Source organism: Peromyscus leucopus, chromosome 15 (genome assembly GCF_004664715.2).
Source record: "Peromyscus leucopus breed LL Stock chromosome 15, UCI_PerLeu_2.1, whole genome shotgun sequence".
Lineage (NCBI taxonomy): Eukaryota > Metazoa > Chordata > Mammalia > Rodentia > Cricetidae > Peromyscus > Peromyscus leucopus.
The window spans coordinates 27332043-27349296 of NC_051076.1; the positions used below are offsets into that span (position 1 = coordinate 27332043).

General features: G+C 41.6%; 1 protein-coding gene and 1 long non-coding RNA gene across 4 annotated transcripts in view; one reads left to right on the plus strand and one right to left on the minus strand.

The window, feature by feature from the left end:
* The window catches only part of LOC114687756 (intelectin-1a-like), an 87678-nt gene that overhangs the window by 16655 nt on the left and 53769 nt on the right, over positions 1-17254 (plus strand). The window lies entirely within an intron of this gene.
* On the minus strand, positions 5351-13060 carry LOC119089154. Its single transcript, XR_005093004.1, has 2 exons — positions 13020-13060; positions 5351-5388 (listed from the first exon to the last, which is right to left on the minus strand). It is a non-coding gene; the product is annotated as an uncharacterized LOC119089154 (long non-coding RNA).

Sequence of the window (17254 nt, forward strand, 5' to 3'; positions counted from 1 at the left end):
CCAGCACTTACTTCAGGCAACTCACAACTGCTATGAGATAATGCTTTTGTACACCGGTTTAATAAAACACTGATTGACCAGTAGTCAGGCAGGAAGTATAGGCAGGGTGAGCAGACTAAAAGAATGCTGAGAAGAGGGAAAACAGAGTCAGGAGTCGCCAGCCAGACACAGAGGAAGCAAGATGAAAAGGCAGAACTGAGAAAAAGTACTAAGCCATGTGGCTAAACATAAATAAGAGTTATGGTTAATTTAGGTATAAGAGATAGTCAGGAATAAGCCTGAGTTAATGGCCAAACAGTTATAAATAATATTAAGCCTCAGTGTGATTATTTTATAAAAAGGTTGCAGGACTGTGGGTGAGAGATTTGTCCCAACTGCGGGCCAGGTGGGACACAGGAAAACTTTGGACTACATTTGGCATACCAACGTGGGTCTCTCGAATTTCCATAAGGCCTAAAAGTTTAAAAGGGGCTTCTAAACACACAATAATGGAGCCAAAAACAGCTTTCTACTCATTGTCTCATATGGGCCAAGATACAGAGACAACAAGCTACAGAGACACTGTGGCATGTGGACTTGAGCTACAGTATGGTGAGTTCATAGCATATAGGCTTGAATGCACGATGGCGGATACCTGCCACAGTATACAGAGGCTTCTCCAAGCTGCCATGTATGCTGATTGGTGGATTTAGCTTTCGCTAGTACAAGGGGGAAAAAAAGGTTCCTGGGCCAGATACAGAGGAAGGAAGATGGTAAGGCAGAGCTGAGAAAAGGTACTAAGCCATGAAGCTAAACATAGATGAGAATTATGGGTTAAGTGTAAAAGCTAGTCAGTAATAAGCCTGAGCTAATGGCCAAGCAGTTATAAATTATATTAAACCTCTGTGGAACCACTTTTTAAAAGGCTACAGGACTGTGGGTGAGAGATTTGTAATATTAAAAAAAAAAAAAAAGGAAGCAGGCTAATAAAGGAAAAATACAAAATGTACAATTTGAGGAGAAGATGAGAACCAGGAAGTGGAATGGAGCTAAATCCTGTGTTCAAGGAGATTAAAAGATTAAGAAATGGGATAAAGGGAATGGTAACATCAGGGCAAGATCCAACCCAGCAAAGTTTTAAAGCTTAGAACCACCAGTAGCAGTATATGCCTTTAATACCAGTACTCAAGAAACAGGGGCCATCTTACCAAAGAACTCTAAGAATCAGCACAATCCCCATCAAAATCCCATCACAATTCTTTAAAGACCTTGAAAGGACAATACTCAGCTTCTTATGGAAAAACAAAAATTCAGAATAGCTAAAACAGTCCTGTACAATAAAAGAACTCCCAGAGATATCACCATCTCTGATTTCAAACTTTACTACAGAGACATAGTAAAAAAAAAACCACATGATATTGCCATAAAAACAGATATATTGATCAATGGAATCATATCAAAGACCCAAACATTAATCCACACACCTAAGGACACCAGATTTTTTACAAAGAAGCCAGAAGTATACCATGGAAAAAATAAAAATTCATCAACAAATGATGCTGGTCTAACTGGATGTCAGTATGTAAAAGAATGCAAATAGATCCACACTTATCACCCTGCACAAAACTCAAGTCCAAGTGGATCAAAGACCTCAACATAAAACCAGATACACTGAACCTAATAGAAGAGAAAGTGGGGAACAGCCTTGAACACATTGGTACAAGAAACAACTTCCCGAATAGAACATCAGTAGCACAGGCATTAAGATCAGCAATTAATAAATGGACTTCATAAAACTGAAAAGCTTCTGTAAGGCAAAGGATGGTCAATAGAACAAAATGGCAGCCTATAGAATCAGAAAAGATTTTCACCAGCTCCACATCTCACAGGTAATATCCAAAATATATAAAGTACTCAAGAAACATTTGGGAACTCAAGAAACTACACATTAAAAATCTAAATAATACAATTTTAAAATGGTGTAGAGGTCTAAATAGAGAATTCTCAAGAGGAATATCAAATGGCTGAGAAACATTTTAAGAAATGTTTAATATCCTTAGCTATCAGAAAAATGCAAATCAAGATAATGCTGAGATTCCATCTTACACCTATCAGAATGGCTAAGATTAAAAACACAAGTGACAGCTCATGCTGGCAAGGACATGGAGCAAGAGGAACACTCCTCAATTACCAGTGGAAGCGCAAACTTGTACAACTGCTTTGGAAATCAATTATGGTGGCTTCTGAGATTATTTGGAATCCACCCACCCTAAGACCCAGCTATGACACTCTCAGGTATGTACCGAAAGGACACTCCATCCTACCACAAGGATACTTGCTCAACTATGTTCATAGCAGCTTTATTCATAATAGCCAGAAACTGAGAACATTCTGGATATCCCTCAACCAAAGAATAAAGAACATATACTTTTATACAATGGAGTATTAGTCAGCTTTTTTTTTTAAAAATCACGAAATTTGCAGGCAAATGGATGGAACTCTAAAAAAAAATCATCCTGAGTGAGGTAACCCAGACCCAATAAGACAAACATGGTATGCACTCACTTATAGATGAATATTAGCTGTAAAGTAAAGGATAATCAGGCTACAATCCAAAAACTAAGAGAAGCTAAGTAACAAGGAGGGCTCAAAGGAACACATGGATCTCTCTAAAAAGGGAAAATAGAATAGATTTTGTGTAGTCGGTGTAGGGACACACACCTTTAATCCCAGCACTCGGTAGACAGAGGTAGGTAAATTTCTGTGAGTTTGACCCTGGTCAATAAAGAAATTTCCAAAACAGCAGGGGCTATTACACAGAGAAATCCTGTCTCAGGAAAACACAAAGAATTGATTTCAAGAGTGCACTAGGAGTGGGAACAGGAGGAACCTGGTTGAAGGGTGGAGGGAGACTACTGGGAGAGATGCCTGGAATTGGAGCCATTTCAGGCAAGGTAGAAACCAGGTGCAGTGGAAACTCCCTGGAATCTACAATGGTGACCTTGGCAGTTTGAAAGCAAATGACCCTCAAAGGGAGTGGCTTTGTTGGGAGAAGTGTGTCACTGTGGGGGCAGGCTTTGAAGTCTCTTTCCTAAGCTTCACTTAGTGTGATAGTCAGTCCTCTTCCTGCTGCCTGCAAAATGTAGGACTCTGAGCTACTTCTCCAGTACCATGTCCACCTGCACACTGCCATACTCTCCACCATGATGATAATGGACTCAACCTCTGAAAATGTAAGCAACTACCCAATTAAATCTTTTCCTTTATAAGAGTTGCTATTGTCATTGTTGTGGGATGTTCAAACACACTGTGAATCCTGAGTTTGCATAATTAAACAAAATCAACCTTAGGTCAGGAGGCCTAGTTAGCAATTAGCTGACAGAAAGTAATCATAGAGAGGGATAGGGTGTCTGGAGGATGATAGAGAGATGCACAGGAAGTAATAGGGAGGAACTTAGTGTAGGGTGAGTTCTTTTGTTTTGGCAGAATGGAAGGACTTGCTCTTTCAGAGATGCCAGCAAAGAGAGAAGGTCAACAAGTTGCAATTCCCACCAGGCAGTGACCTGAATGGCTGGGCCACTGCCATGGAAGTAGGACAATGACTAAAGAACCACATTTGCTGGCTAAAACAGCAGCAGATTAATGCACAGCCTCTGTGTCCAAGAAAAACAACAGGGCACAGTGTCTCTTCACAGCAATTGAAACCCTAAGACAGTGGCCCAAGTGAAAATGCCTCGGAATAGATAATAAGGATCCTGAACTCTCAATCTTCTGTAACCAGGCAAGTCTTCCAGTGGAAGGATTGGGACACCAACCTAGCTACATAACCTTAGAACTATAATTTGTCCTGGCTACAAGATGTGCTGGAATACAGGTGGTACAGAATTTCTGGGAGTGGCCAACCAATGGCTGGTCCAACTTGCAACCCAGGCCATGAGAGGAAGCCCATGCCTGAAAAATGTCTGGAGGGCAAGGAACCAGAGTCTAGATAACCCAGAGACCAAGGATAGAACCAAAGGTGACTGGGAGGGAGTCAATGAAATGATTCCTAATGATATTCTGCTATACTTGTAGACTAGAGCCTAACATAATCATCATCAGAGAGGCTCCATCCAGCAACTGATGAGAGCAGATGCAGAGACACACAGATGAACATTAGGTAAAGCTTGGGGAATCCTGTGCTAGATGGGGAGGAAGGATTGTAGGAGCCAGAGTGGTCAAAAACACCACAAGAACATGGCCCACAGAATCAACTAACCAGGACTCATAGGGGCTCACAGAGACAGAACTAATCAGGGATCTAATATGGGTGTGACCTAGGTCCTCTACATATGTTATGGTTGCATAGCTTGGTCTCCTTGTAGAACTAATAAAGTAGGAGTTGAGGTTGTCTCTAACTCTTTGGCCTGCTCTTAGCACCCTCTTCCTCCTACTGAGTTGCCAGCCTTAATATGAGGGGATGTGCCTAGTCTTATTGTAACTTGATATGCCATGTTTGGTCTATAGCCCTGGTAAGCCTGTCCTTTTCTGAAGGGAAATGAGGTGCGTGGTGGTGGCACACGCCTTTAGTCCCAGCACTCAGGAGGCAGAGGCAGGTGAATCTCTATGAGTTTGAGGCCACCCTGGTCTACAAAATGAGTTTCAGAAAAGGCACAAAGCTACACAGAAACCCTGTCTCTAAAAACAAAATCAAACAAACAAAAAAAACTGAAGGGAAATGGAGGAGGAGTGGATCTGGGGGAGAGGGGATAAGGGAGGGACTGAGAGGAGAGGAGGGAGGGGAGGCCGATGTCAGGATGTAATATCTGAGAGAAGAATCAATTTTTTCCTTTTTTTAAAAACATGTATTTATTTTTTATATATGCAGTGTTCTGCCTGCATGATTGCCTGCAGGCCAGAAGAGGGCACCAGATATCATTAGAGATGGGTTTGGGGAATTGAATGCAGGACCTTTGGAAGAGCAGCCAGTGCTCTTAACCACTAAGCCATCTCTCCAGACCGAAAAGAATCAATTTTTTTAAAAAGACTATTGCTAAATCAGGATTCAGTCCTGATAGCTGAAGAACAACAAACCAGGGCAGCAGAAACTCTTTTGAAATCTCTCATCCCTGTACAAAAGGGATTCACGAAGACACCAAGCCTGTAATGAACATGATTTATTCTCCTTTCCTGTGTCATTAGCATTCTAGTTACTAGGTAAGTTTTCTGTGAGGCCACACACTGGAGAAGAAGTCTGGGTCCCACACCACAAAGTTCTCAACGATAGAACAGAAGCACGGCTGCTTCAGTTATCTCCCGGCTACTGCTGTATCCAATGTGAGTTCCATATCCATTCCAATCAAATGCAGAGAAGTCCCCACACTGCTGAGGGTTACCTTCTGGGAAGAATCCTCCTCCACCAATGCAGTGCTGGAAAAGAAGGAAGAGAGGAAATAGCAATGAGATGTCAGTTGGTGATATGGTCCAGATATGAAGTGTCTTCCCCAAAGGTATTATACACTGAAGACCTGGTCCCCAGTGTAAGTAACATCCAGAGGCAGGACTTTGGGGAAGGCTTGAATATAAGAACCCTGCCTTCATCAACTGGCTAATCATTAATGGGTTCACAATTTTGAACTGACTATTGGAAGGTGGTAAATCTATGGACGGGGTTGGACATCTGGTTAGAGGAGCTAGATAACTGGGAAAGGAAGTGTAATGTGTCAGGCAAGAGGGGGCCATGTGCTTTGTGACACAAATGTACCTCTGTGGAAGCAGAATTAGAGGATAATCTCCAGGTGTTGTTGGTCCTTGACTTTCCACCTTGTTTGAGACAGGTTCTCTTTACCACTGTGTTAACCATGTTAGCTGATCTAAGAGATTTGGAAGGGTGCCCTGCCTATCTCCCATCCCTCTCTGGGGGACACTGGAATTACAGATACCCTTACTACTGTGTGCAGGTATTGTATGGGTTCCAGAGATATGAACTCAGATTACCAGACATGCACCTCAAGTTCTTTACCCACTACGCCATCTTTTCACCCACAAAGAAGCATGATTTTGAAGGTGACTTGCCTTGGCCTTTCATGCTGTTTCTCAGCTTCCTGGCCACCATTCACTAAGCCACACTGCTCTGATATGCCCTTCCTGTAAATGTTTCTGTCTCACCATAGATCTAACAACAATGGAACCAACTGACCACAAGCTAAAATCTCTGAAAGAATGAAACTAAACAAGACTTTCCCCCTCTTAACCTCTTTCTCTTGTGTATGAATCAGAGAGGCAGAAGGCTGGCTATTACAGCTGATGGGCTCAGACACACCTTAAAAGCCAAACTGAGTGAACTCTTAGTCCCTCCTCAGACTCTCCATTGGTGGTATCATTCTGTTTGATCCATAAAACATCCGTTCATTGGCTTTAGTACCATCACTGTCTCTTCCTTACTTCTATGAATCTCTGTTATCAGGTTCCCTGGCTAGACTTTTCCTTCATGAATTTCTTAAGCACCACTTCCCAGAGGGGACACATGTTCCAGTTCCTTGTAGCTTGTGCCATGCCTCTGCCTTCAGTTAACTGACTATTCACTGATTGTTGAAACTATCTATCTACAGTCCAGATGTTTCTTGAGCTAAAGACATTCAAATCACTATTTGGACATTTCAAGCTCCACATGAAAAACAAGGTTAGTTGTAGCAGGAATCTTAAAAGTTCTTATTAATAAAATCAAACCTGAGACCAGTTATTGGGGTCCATGCTGGTAGATCAGAGAGACAGAACAAGCCACAGCTATCTCACCTCGCCGGATCCTCAGCTGTTCTTATCTCCTCAGACTGGAGGCCTCTGAGTCCTCATCCGGAATGGGTCTCAGCTGAATTGCTGCTCAAAAGCCTGAATGCTTAACCAGCCAAAATCTTCTAGTTTCTGGTCCTCACGCCTTATATATCTTTTTGCTTTCTACCACCACTCCCTGGGATTAAAGGCTGGCTTTCTGGGATTAAAGGCGTGTGTCACCATGCTTGGCTATTTCCAATGTGGCCTTGAACTCACAGAGATCCAGAGGGATTTCTATCTCTGGAATGCTAGGATTAAAGGTGTGAGTGCCACCATTTTCTAGCCTTTGTATCTAGTGGCTGTCTGTTCTCTGACCCCAGATAAATTTATTAGAGTACACAATATTTTGGGGAACACAATACAACCACAGTTAGTTACAGCCATGTGCCACTTAACAATGAGCATTTATTGTGATAAATTCATTGGCTGTTCTGACCACAGTGTAAACAGCACAGGGTGTCCTCAAACAGTCTAGAATCACAATGATGTTTCTAAGCAGTACCACCACATGAAACCACTGCCATCTAAGCAATCCATCACTGACCAAAGCATGTAGCAGCATATGAGTGTAAATCCCTTCTTGATTCCAAACATTGTCTTCATTCACACATTGTGACTTAATAAATGATATTCATTGACTTTGAACTTGCTGTTTCCATGTCATAACCTCCCAAGTAGCAGAATATGTTCTGTCACACCAAGAATTACTAGTGTGCTATTACAAAGAAATATGATTATAGGCAATGATAGTATGTTGCAGACTTCAAAAGTTAGAGGAAATCAATTGGAATGTTTCCACCACAAGGAAATGCATGTTTGAGAGACAGACAGGCTTAACCTGATGTAAACACTGCATGATCTATTCATGTATTGACCAGTCACAGAGCATTCTATTAATTTATACATTTATGTTATTAGTTAAGTAAATTTAATTTTAATAAGATGTTTTAAATGATGTTTACTCACTCAAGTGAGAAGCATAAAGGTTATCCTAGATATCTCTTCCCGTTCTATGTATTTGTCTGGTCATAAATTTTAAATCATCAGTGTTCACTGGCCGCATACACAGGTACTGCTCTACCTCATGCTTTCATTTGGACCCTGGAAACCACCTTGCTTTGTGCTTAGTCTTTCCCCACTCAAAGTTGACTTTGTGCTATCAGTGTCATCTTAACACAAAGATGATGAAGTTAGTCTTCCTATTTAAAATGTGTCGCTGGCTCCCATCATTTACATGCAGTACAAACTCACTAGAGTAATGTAAAAGTTTCTTCTTGATCTTGTTCCTGTTAACACTTCCTAAATAAGCTCTTGCTTGCTGTGGGACGGTCTGTATGTCAAATTGCTCTGATTGGTCAATAAATAAAACACTGATTGGTCAGTGGCCAGGCAGGAAGTAGGTGGAACAAGGAGAGAGGAGAATTCTGGGAAGCAGAAGGCTGAGGAGAGACACTGCAGCCGCCGCCATGACCAGCAGCATGTGAAGACGCCAGTAAGCCACCAGCCACGTGGCAAGGTATAGATTTATAGAAATGGACTAATTTAAGCTATAAGAACAGTTAGCAAGAAGCCTGCCACGGTCATACAGTTTGTAAGCAATATAAGTCTCTGTGTTTACTTGTTTGGGTCTGAGCGGCTGTGGGACTGGTGGGTGACAAAGATTGGTCCTGACTGTGGGCAAGGCAGGAAAACTCAAGCTACACTTGCCTCTACCCTACATCCATCCCTACACCAAAACTAAAACACAGCTTGCTCTTCCTCAATACCACAACTTACCTGAAACACTGGAAAACTGGAATACACTGTTCACTTACCCTAAATTTGTCTGCACCATAAGCTTCTATCCACCTCCCAAGACACAACTCAAAACTACCTCTCCTATAAACCGAGTGTAATGTCACATGCCTGTCATCCTAGCACTAGGAAGCTAAAGGCAAGAGGACCAGAAGTTCAAGGACATCCTCACTACACAGTGAGTTTAGAACCAACCTAAAATACATGAGACCAGTCTCAAAAACAAAAATCCTTTCCTGCAGTCAGTACTCTGCCATTCCCAATGTTCAATGTAGCCCCTGGTTATTTTTTGTTTGGTTGGTTTTTACTTTGCTGTCTTTTGCTTGATGGCACTAGGAACCAAAACCCAGGTCCTTCTGCATGTTAGGTAAATGTTTTACCACTAAGCCATACCCAAGCTCCTTAGTTTATATTTCTATTATACTTCAATCATATCAGATAACAATTACACATTTGTGTGAAAGTATAACCTACTAAGTGCTAGCAAGGTACTTGGCATGGCATGTCTCCTGTACCATTACAGTGTAGGTGCTCAACAAGCTATGCTAAACAGTAAGCGAATAACATATTGGACCTGTGCACACTGCATTTCATATTCTTCAGACATGACTGAAAGGTGAATAGGAACCAGATTTTCACAAGGAGACCTTCCCTTTCATTATCTCCATCACTTTCCATCACAATCAGGGGACCTCCTTGTCAGCAAAGCTTCTCATCCTATCAGGAGAATGGACACTCTGATGACCAAGAAATGAAATATCAAAAAGGGCCACCTGTGAGGGGCTCAGGACCCTTTTCTGAGACTGTTACTTTGAGGAGGTCTGGCTTCGAAGGGAATTTGTTATTCTTGGCAATCCCCACCTCTTCCTGCCTTTTGCCACAAACTAGAAAAATAAATAAATAAACAAAAGGGTCTAATGATTCCAGGTTAAGGGAGTATCAGGCAGCTGCAGTGGAACTGAGTACACCTCCCCTCCCAATCAGTCTACACAATGACCTCTAACCACAGAAAGTGCCTGTGATCAGGAGGTGGAGAGACTGGATGAGGTCTACCAGATGTTCAAAACTCTTTCGCTAATCCTTCCACACAATAAGCGTCTGTACAAACCCTGGGAAGGATCATTTTACTCTGAAAGCTAAACCATGGGTGGAGAATGACAATACCTGGGGACTCTTTTACAATCTCAGCCCCAAAGGCTTCCACAGACTTTCTGAATATAAGTGTCACCCTGACTCCAAGTAACTGAGTGCTTTATACTAAATACTAAGCAAACAGCGACAGTGCATTAGGAGATATAACATTGACTTTGGTCTTCAACCAGATAGCATATTTTATCTAGACAGAAGTTCTGATCCCTAAGACCATGCCAGCTATAAGGAAAGGTCACACTCACTCACACACATGCTCACACTACCATGACAGTCTCCCATGCTCAACACACACTGAAAAACTCAGTCTAACCACAGGCCCCCGTGGTCCCTAATAAGACTCATGAGTTTGGAGTTAGAGAAATGGCTCAGCAGTTCAGAACACTTGCTGCTTTTGAAGAATCCAAGTTCAGTTCCCAAGCACCCATGGCAGGCATGTCAAAACCACATGTAACTCCATTTCCAGGGAATCTAACACCCTCTTTTGGCTTCCAAGGTTACCTGTACTCATATGCACATACCTGCACACAATCACACAGGTATATACATAATATAAAATTTTTTAAAATATTTTTAAAAAGACTCAAATTTCAGATTACATCCAGTGACCCTCATGCCAGGACACATGGCAGTGGCAGCTTTCTCATTATTAAACACCCTGAACTAAACAACCCCTGCAGTGAATTCCTCTGAAAAGAAAAGGTAGAAAACAGCATTCAAGGCAGATTCTAGAATCCTTGCCGTGAGGTCAATGCAGAGATTGTCAGTGCCAGGCACAGATTCTAGTTCAAGACATTAGAAAAACTGGGTGGAGTCTGACACTATCATGACCAATGCCTGAAACATCCCAACCACAAAGATAGATAACAGGAGCTTTTTCCAAATCTCAGAGTCCAGAATGAGTCTTCAAAAAGACCCTAGTCTACAGGAGGCTTGTTTGAAGAAATTTAGTAACCTGGGAAGATCACACTGACAACCTCCAATGGACCATCATAGTAGGTAGCAAGTAAATGCTCTGGTCCTAATACAGTTCCCTTGTCCCCATTAATTTTAAACTTTTATAGCCAAGAATAAAGAACAAGAGTTTTAAATTACACAGCACAGGCTCAACATCTATGAAGGATATGTTCCATCTTTGGATTTATAATTAATAGCACTATAGTCACCCCTCACAACAGAAATTAAACTCCATTTTTTCTGTTGTTTTACCCTGTTTTGGGGTTGTTCTTTGGTTTTTGTTTTGCTTTTTATTTTATATTTTTTATAATTTGATTTAATATTACATATCAGCCACAGATTCCTCTGTCCTCCCTCCTCCCACGCCATCCCCCCCTACCCCCAATCCACCCCCAATTCCCATTTCCTCCAGGCCAAGGACTTCCCTGGGGATTCAGCTCAACCTGGTAGATTCAGTCCAGGCAGGTCCAATCCCCTCCTCCCAGGCTGAACAAAGTGTCCCTTCATAGGCTTCAGGTTCCAAACAGCCAGCTCATGCACTAAGGACAGGTCCCGGTCCCACTGCCTGGGTGCCTCCCAAACAGTTCAAGCTCATCAACTGTCTCACTTATCCAGAGAGCCTAAACCAGTTGGGGGCTCCTCAGCTATTGGTTCATAGTTCATGTGTTTCCACTAGTTTGACTATTCATCCTGTGCTTCTTCCAATCTTGGTCTCAATAGTTCTCACTAGATGTAAAACAAAGGATGACTAGACTCCTACTCACAACTCCAGGGAGGCTACCTAGAAAACAGGACCCTAAGAAAGACACAGGGATCGCCCAATGACAGAGAAATGGATGAGATCTACATGAGCAAACTGGACGTGTGGGGGGGGGGGGGAGTAATGAAGGGCAAGGGTCGAGGGAAAGCGAGCTCAGGCGAGTGGGAGACCCCAGCTGGATGAAGAACAGAGAGGGAGAACAAGGAAAAAGAGACCATGATAAATGAAGACCACATGAGAATAGGAAGAAGCAAAGTACTAAAGAGGTCCCCAGAAATCCACAAAGATACCCCCACAATAGACTGTTGGCATGTTTGAGAGAAAGCCCGAACTTACCTACTCTGGTGACAGGATGGGCAAACACCCTAACTGTCCTGCTAGAAATCTCAACCAATGAATGATGGAAGCAGATGCAGAGATCCACGGCCAGGCCCCAGGTGGAGCTCCAGGAGTCCAATAGGTGAAAAAGAGGAGGGATTGTTTATTGTTGTTGTTGTTTTTCTGTTGTTCTATCCCTTGCACATTGGATCTGGTATGGTGATATTCTATTTGTACTGAAATGTGATTTTATTTGTATGTTAATAAATATAGTTGCCTGGGGGTCAGAGCTAATAGCAAGCCATAGCAGAAGCCAGGCGGTGGTAACGCACACCTTTAATACCAATCACATGACAGACAGAACTCTGTGTTCAAGGATACAGCCAGCATGGAGACATACACCTTTAATCTCAATACCAACCATAGAGACCTAGAGGTCTGTATAGACAGGCAGTGATGAAGAGGTCATGTGGTTTGGTTTACACCAAGGCAGAACAGAGAGAAGGCAGAACAGAAAGTCAATAAAAAGACAGATACACAGGAAGTAGGTCTCTTGCTGAGGGGAAGGACAGCAGTGTCAGGAAGGGTAAGAAGGCGGTTTTAAGTCTCAGCTCTTAGCTACTGCTCTGACCTCTTGGGCTTTTAACTCTGCATTTGGCTCTGTGTTTCTTATTTAATAAGACTGTTACATCTACAATCTGGCCTGTTCCTGAGAAACCACTGGATGATAACAGGGTTGCTAGGATTTAATTCTATAGGCAAGTTTCCCTACTGCAAATACAGACTCTCCTGATGATGCCCTGTGCTCTCAGGCAAGTTCCTGGCCCTTAAGTGTTCCAGTCTCCAAATCTGTAAAATGGATTAGTGATAGTTCAGAGCTCAAGGGTTATCATGCAAATGAAGTGAAATAAAACACAAACATTCATAGTAGAAAAGTAGACTACAGTGGATGGTAAATGACTGTTACTTATCATAGAGCTCCTGAATATAAGTGTCACCTTGACTCCAGGTAACTGATAGTTTTATCCTAAAATATAAGCAAACAGCAACAGGGCATTAGAAGTATAATGTGGACTATAATTTTCAACAAGACAGGATTTCTGTATCTAGACCAAAAAAGGTACAAGGAAAGGTCACACTCTCATACCCATACACACACTAATACGATAGTCTCCCACACTCAATATACACAGATACACACTGACAATCTCAGTCTTATTCATGAGCCTCTTTGGACACTACACAGACTCACATGCTCAGTGTTACATCCAGTGACCCTCATCCCAACACACAAGGCGTTGGCTGCTCCCTCATTGTTAAACATCTGAACTGGATGTATCCTGCAGTGAATTCACCTGAAAATAAGAGACAGAAAACAGCATTCAAGGAAAATGCCACAAATAGCTGTCACCCTGAGTTTGGTGGTAACAGGTTCAGGACATACAGTCTAAAATATCAGACCCATTGGGGGAGACTCACCTATTCCCACCTTACAGACCGCCATAACCAGTCCTTGAAAAAGAGGTCCCCATCTGCCAGAGTTTGAATGGAGAAATATATGATACAGCAAGGTGTCTCTACTGAGTATCTCCAAGGGCTTGTAACAGCAATTAGCAACAGCGTCCATTCTTGTCCTGTTCACATTTACCTTGCTAACTTTTCTTTAAAGCCTTACCTCCCAAGAATAAATTAGAAGAACTTTGAATTATATAGCACAAGCTTAGCATTTATAAAGGGTAGATGCAACATTTGGATTTGTATTAAACAACATAGCAGTCACCCCTCCCAACAGAAATAAAACTCCATTGTTTTTCTTTTGTTCAGCCCCATGCAATGGACCTGGTCTACTCCTAAGAAACCTCTGAGTGATAATGGGGTTGCTAAGAGTAGATTCCAGAACCATGTATCCCAAGTGCAAATGCCGACTTTGGAGAAATATCTCCTGTGCTTCCTAGTCTTGGAGGGAGGCAGAGACCCAGATGCTGGGAAACTAAAGGGATGATCCTTCCTCATACTCTTCTGGCCATCCATAATACTGGCAGATGGCCTGTATTTGAACAATTGGATGCTCTAGCCCAGAATTCTGACTCTTTAGGTGGGGGAACAAAACATTGTGCTTAGATATGGAATGTCTACTACAGGCTTGTGTGCTGAATTCTTGGTCCCCAGCTGGTGCCACAGAGGCTAGAGGCATTGGATTCCCTGGAACTGGAGTTACGGGCAGCAGTGAGTCACCTGACAAGAGTGCTGGGAATCAAACTTGAGTCCTCTGGAAGAGAGTTACATGCTCTTAAACACTAAATCACTTCTCCAGTCCTCGTCCCATATCTTAAATTACATCTATGTTTTCCATTGTTCTGTAGATATTTTCTCTGAATTGAAACAATGTTTTCTGGAAGGAGGAAGGAGGCTGAGAAGACTCAAGAAGTAAACAACTTACAAGACTCAGGATATTCATGAAATTGACTAGATTCATAAAGGCCCTCCCCCAGTGTCTCAGTTCCATTTATTTTGCTGTAAGAAGATACTCTAACAAAAAACAACTTAGGGGAGAAAAGGGTTATTTTAGCTTGCAATTCCAAGTTACAGTCAATCATTGTGGGAAGTTAAGGCAGGAAATTGAAGCAGCTAGTCACATGACATCCACAGTTGAAAGAAGAAAGAAATGAATCAATGTACACATGTTTGGTGTTCACCTTTTTATTTAAGTCCAGAGCCCAAGTTATGGGGAACAATGCTACCCACATCCATTAATGCAATCAAGGAAACTCCCATTAATGTGTTAATCATTCCACTGTTGTAATCGTGGCATGAACATCATAACAGTCACCAATAATTTCTGATTGCATTTAAGGCCTGCTACACAAGATGAAACTCAGACTTGTCATCATTACTGGGGCTAATAACCTGTGGTTAGAGAGGTCCTGGACCCTAGGGGAGACCTTATTACTATTATTCAGACAAATGGACATAGATTATTTTCTATTTCATTATTTTCAAATTTATTATTTTTAATTTGAGATTACAATGACATCATTTACATGAGATTACATGACTCTCACGTTTCTCCCCTTCCCCACAAATTCATGGCTGCTTTTCTCTTTTTGGTTAATATATAATAATCCATTGTGCAAATACACCACATTTTCCTTATCCATTCTTTGGTAAGGGGCATTTAGGTTGTTTCCAGATTCTGGTTATTATGAATAATGCTGCTATGAATATAGCTGAGCAAGTGTTCTTGTAGTATAATTGAGCATCCTTTGGGTACATGCACAAAATTGGTATAGCTGGGTCTTGAGGTAGATTGATTCCCATTTTTCTGAGGAACCACCATACTGATTTCCAAAGTGGCTGAAACAGATTGCACTCCCACCAACAGTGGAGAAGTGTTCCTTTTACTCCACATCCTCTCCAACATAAGCTGTCATCAGTGCTTTTTGATCTTATCTATTCTGATGACTTAATCTTACACCCACCGATCAATGTATCTCTCAATCCTCAATCTATCAAACCAGAGAAACCTCTATTTCCAGTAGATGATCATTAGCATAGAGACCCACAACTGGTCAAGGTGCAGAGAAAAGAAATTTGGGAATTTTTTCTTATAAATTTTTACTATATTTATTTTGTGTGCATGTGTGTGTGTGCACAGGGCATAGTACATGAATGGTAGTCAGAGGACAACTTGTGAGAACTGGTTCTCTCTTTCCACAATGCGGATCCCAGGGAGGCAGTTATCTTTTCCCACTGAGACATCTCTCAAACCCTCCTTTTCTTAAGGGCATTTATTTCTTTTGTCTCTTCTCTCCTTTCTCTTATTTCTCTTCCTCCTCCTCTCGTGCCCTTCTTCCCTCCTTTCCTCCCTCCCTGTTTTGTTGACATATGGTCTCCATGTGTAACTCAGGCTATCCTTAGACTTTCAGTCCTTTTGCTCAAGCCTCCTGAGAAAATAGGCATGTCCCACCACACCCAGATAAGGGCATCTCTTTAATAATATATTACTAACGGCAAGCAGCTGCCACACTGTTTTCATGATCTGCCTCTCTCTCTCTCTCTCTCTCTCTCTCTCTCTCTCTCTCTCTCTCTCTCTCTCTCTCTCTCTCTCTGTTCTTGTGCAGATAAGACTGTCTTCAAATTTATTATATAGATAAGACTGGTCTTGAAATCTTGGTCTTCCTGCTTCCACTTTGATAGTATCACAGGTGTGCACTACCACAACTGGCATGATGCCTTTCCTTAGCACTCAAGTGCAGTACACACAACAAAAGCCTTTTGTTCCAAAGGCAGTGGTTCCCATGCTTCACTGCAGTATCCCAGTGCTAACTTTCTTACCACTAAGGTTGCTAATATTTAGTAACTGTTTAAGTTTTGGTTATCTGGAAAATCCTCTTTGTAATGAACTTGATGTGGGGAATACTAAAAAGGGTGTTTAAAAAATAAAGAAAGCAAAAGTAAAAAGATGATAGAGAGACCCTAATGAGGTGTGTGTATGAATGGGTGTGTGTGTCCCCTTTTTGATGTCCCCAGAGAATTAAGTTTTGCCCACACTGGCCAGACCCACACAATTGAGTTTTACTCCCTCAGGTAGAAAGGTCAATGGAGTTATTATTCCACCAACTCCATAGCTCCCCTTCAATTCCTGAGCTGCTGAAGCTACAGCAGCAATCTAGGAACCAATAAAATAAGGTAGTACAGATTCTTGTAGCCCAGGGTGACTTCCAACTCACTATGTAGACAAAGATGGCCTTGAACTTATCCATTAAAAGATGTATAGATTTTCTTTGTGTGTGAACAGGGTTTGTTTTTGTTTTTGTTTTTGTTTTGAGACAGAAATCTTATGTACCACAGGCTGTTTTCCAACCTGGTTATGCATTAATGGATAAGCCTGAACTTCTGATTCTCCTACTTGTACTTCTCAAGTGCAGAAATTTCAGAAATGCCCCACTATACCAAATTTACATGATGCTAGGGATTGAACCTATAGTTCATGTATACAAGGCAAATATTCCACTAGCTGAACTACCTGCCTCTTTTTTACGTTATTCTATCAATATATCTGAGTTCTATTGTGTAAAACAGTCCTTGGAACATGCAAAGATATAAAATATAAGCTTAACCAAAAGATGACTCCCAAAGAATTATAGTATTGTCAGAATCATAATAAAGCTTTGTACTTTATGTTTTAATGCTGAGGAAAAGGCAATTGATTCCATTACCATTTTGTTGTTAAATTTTTCTTTTTTATAGTCAGGTTTGATGGTGTGTGCCTATAATCCCAGCACTTGGGAGGTGGGAGGTAGAGAGTCAGGAGTTGAAGGACATCTTCACCTAAACAGCGAGTTTAAGGAGAGCCTGGTCTACAAGAAATGTACTATTTTTATACATTGTATCCCACCCCAACTGGAAAAAAAAAGTTTTCTTATGAAATGAGGATAATTATAAATATTTGGGTTTTCTACCTTGCAAGAAGGACACAAACAAAAT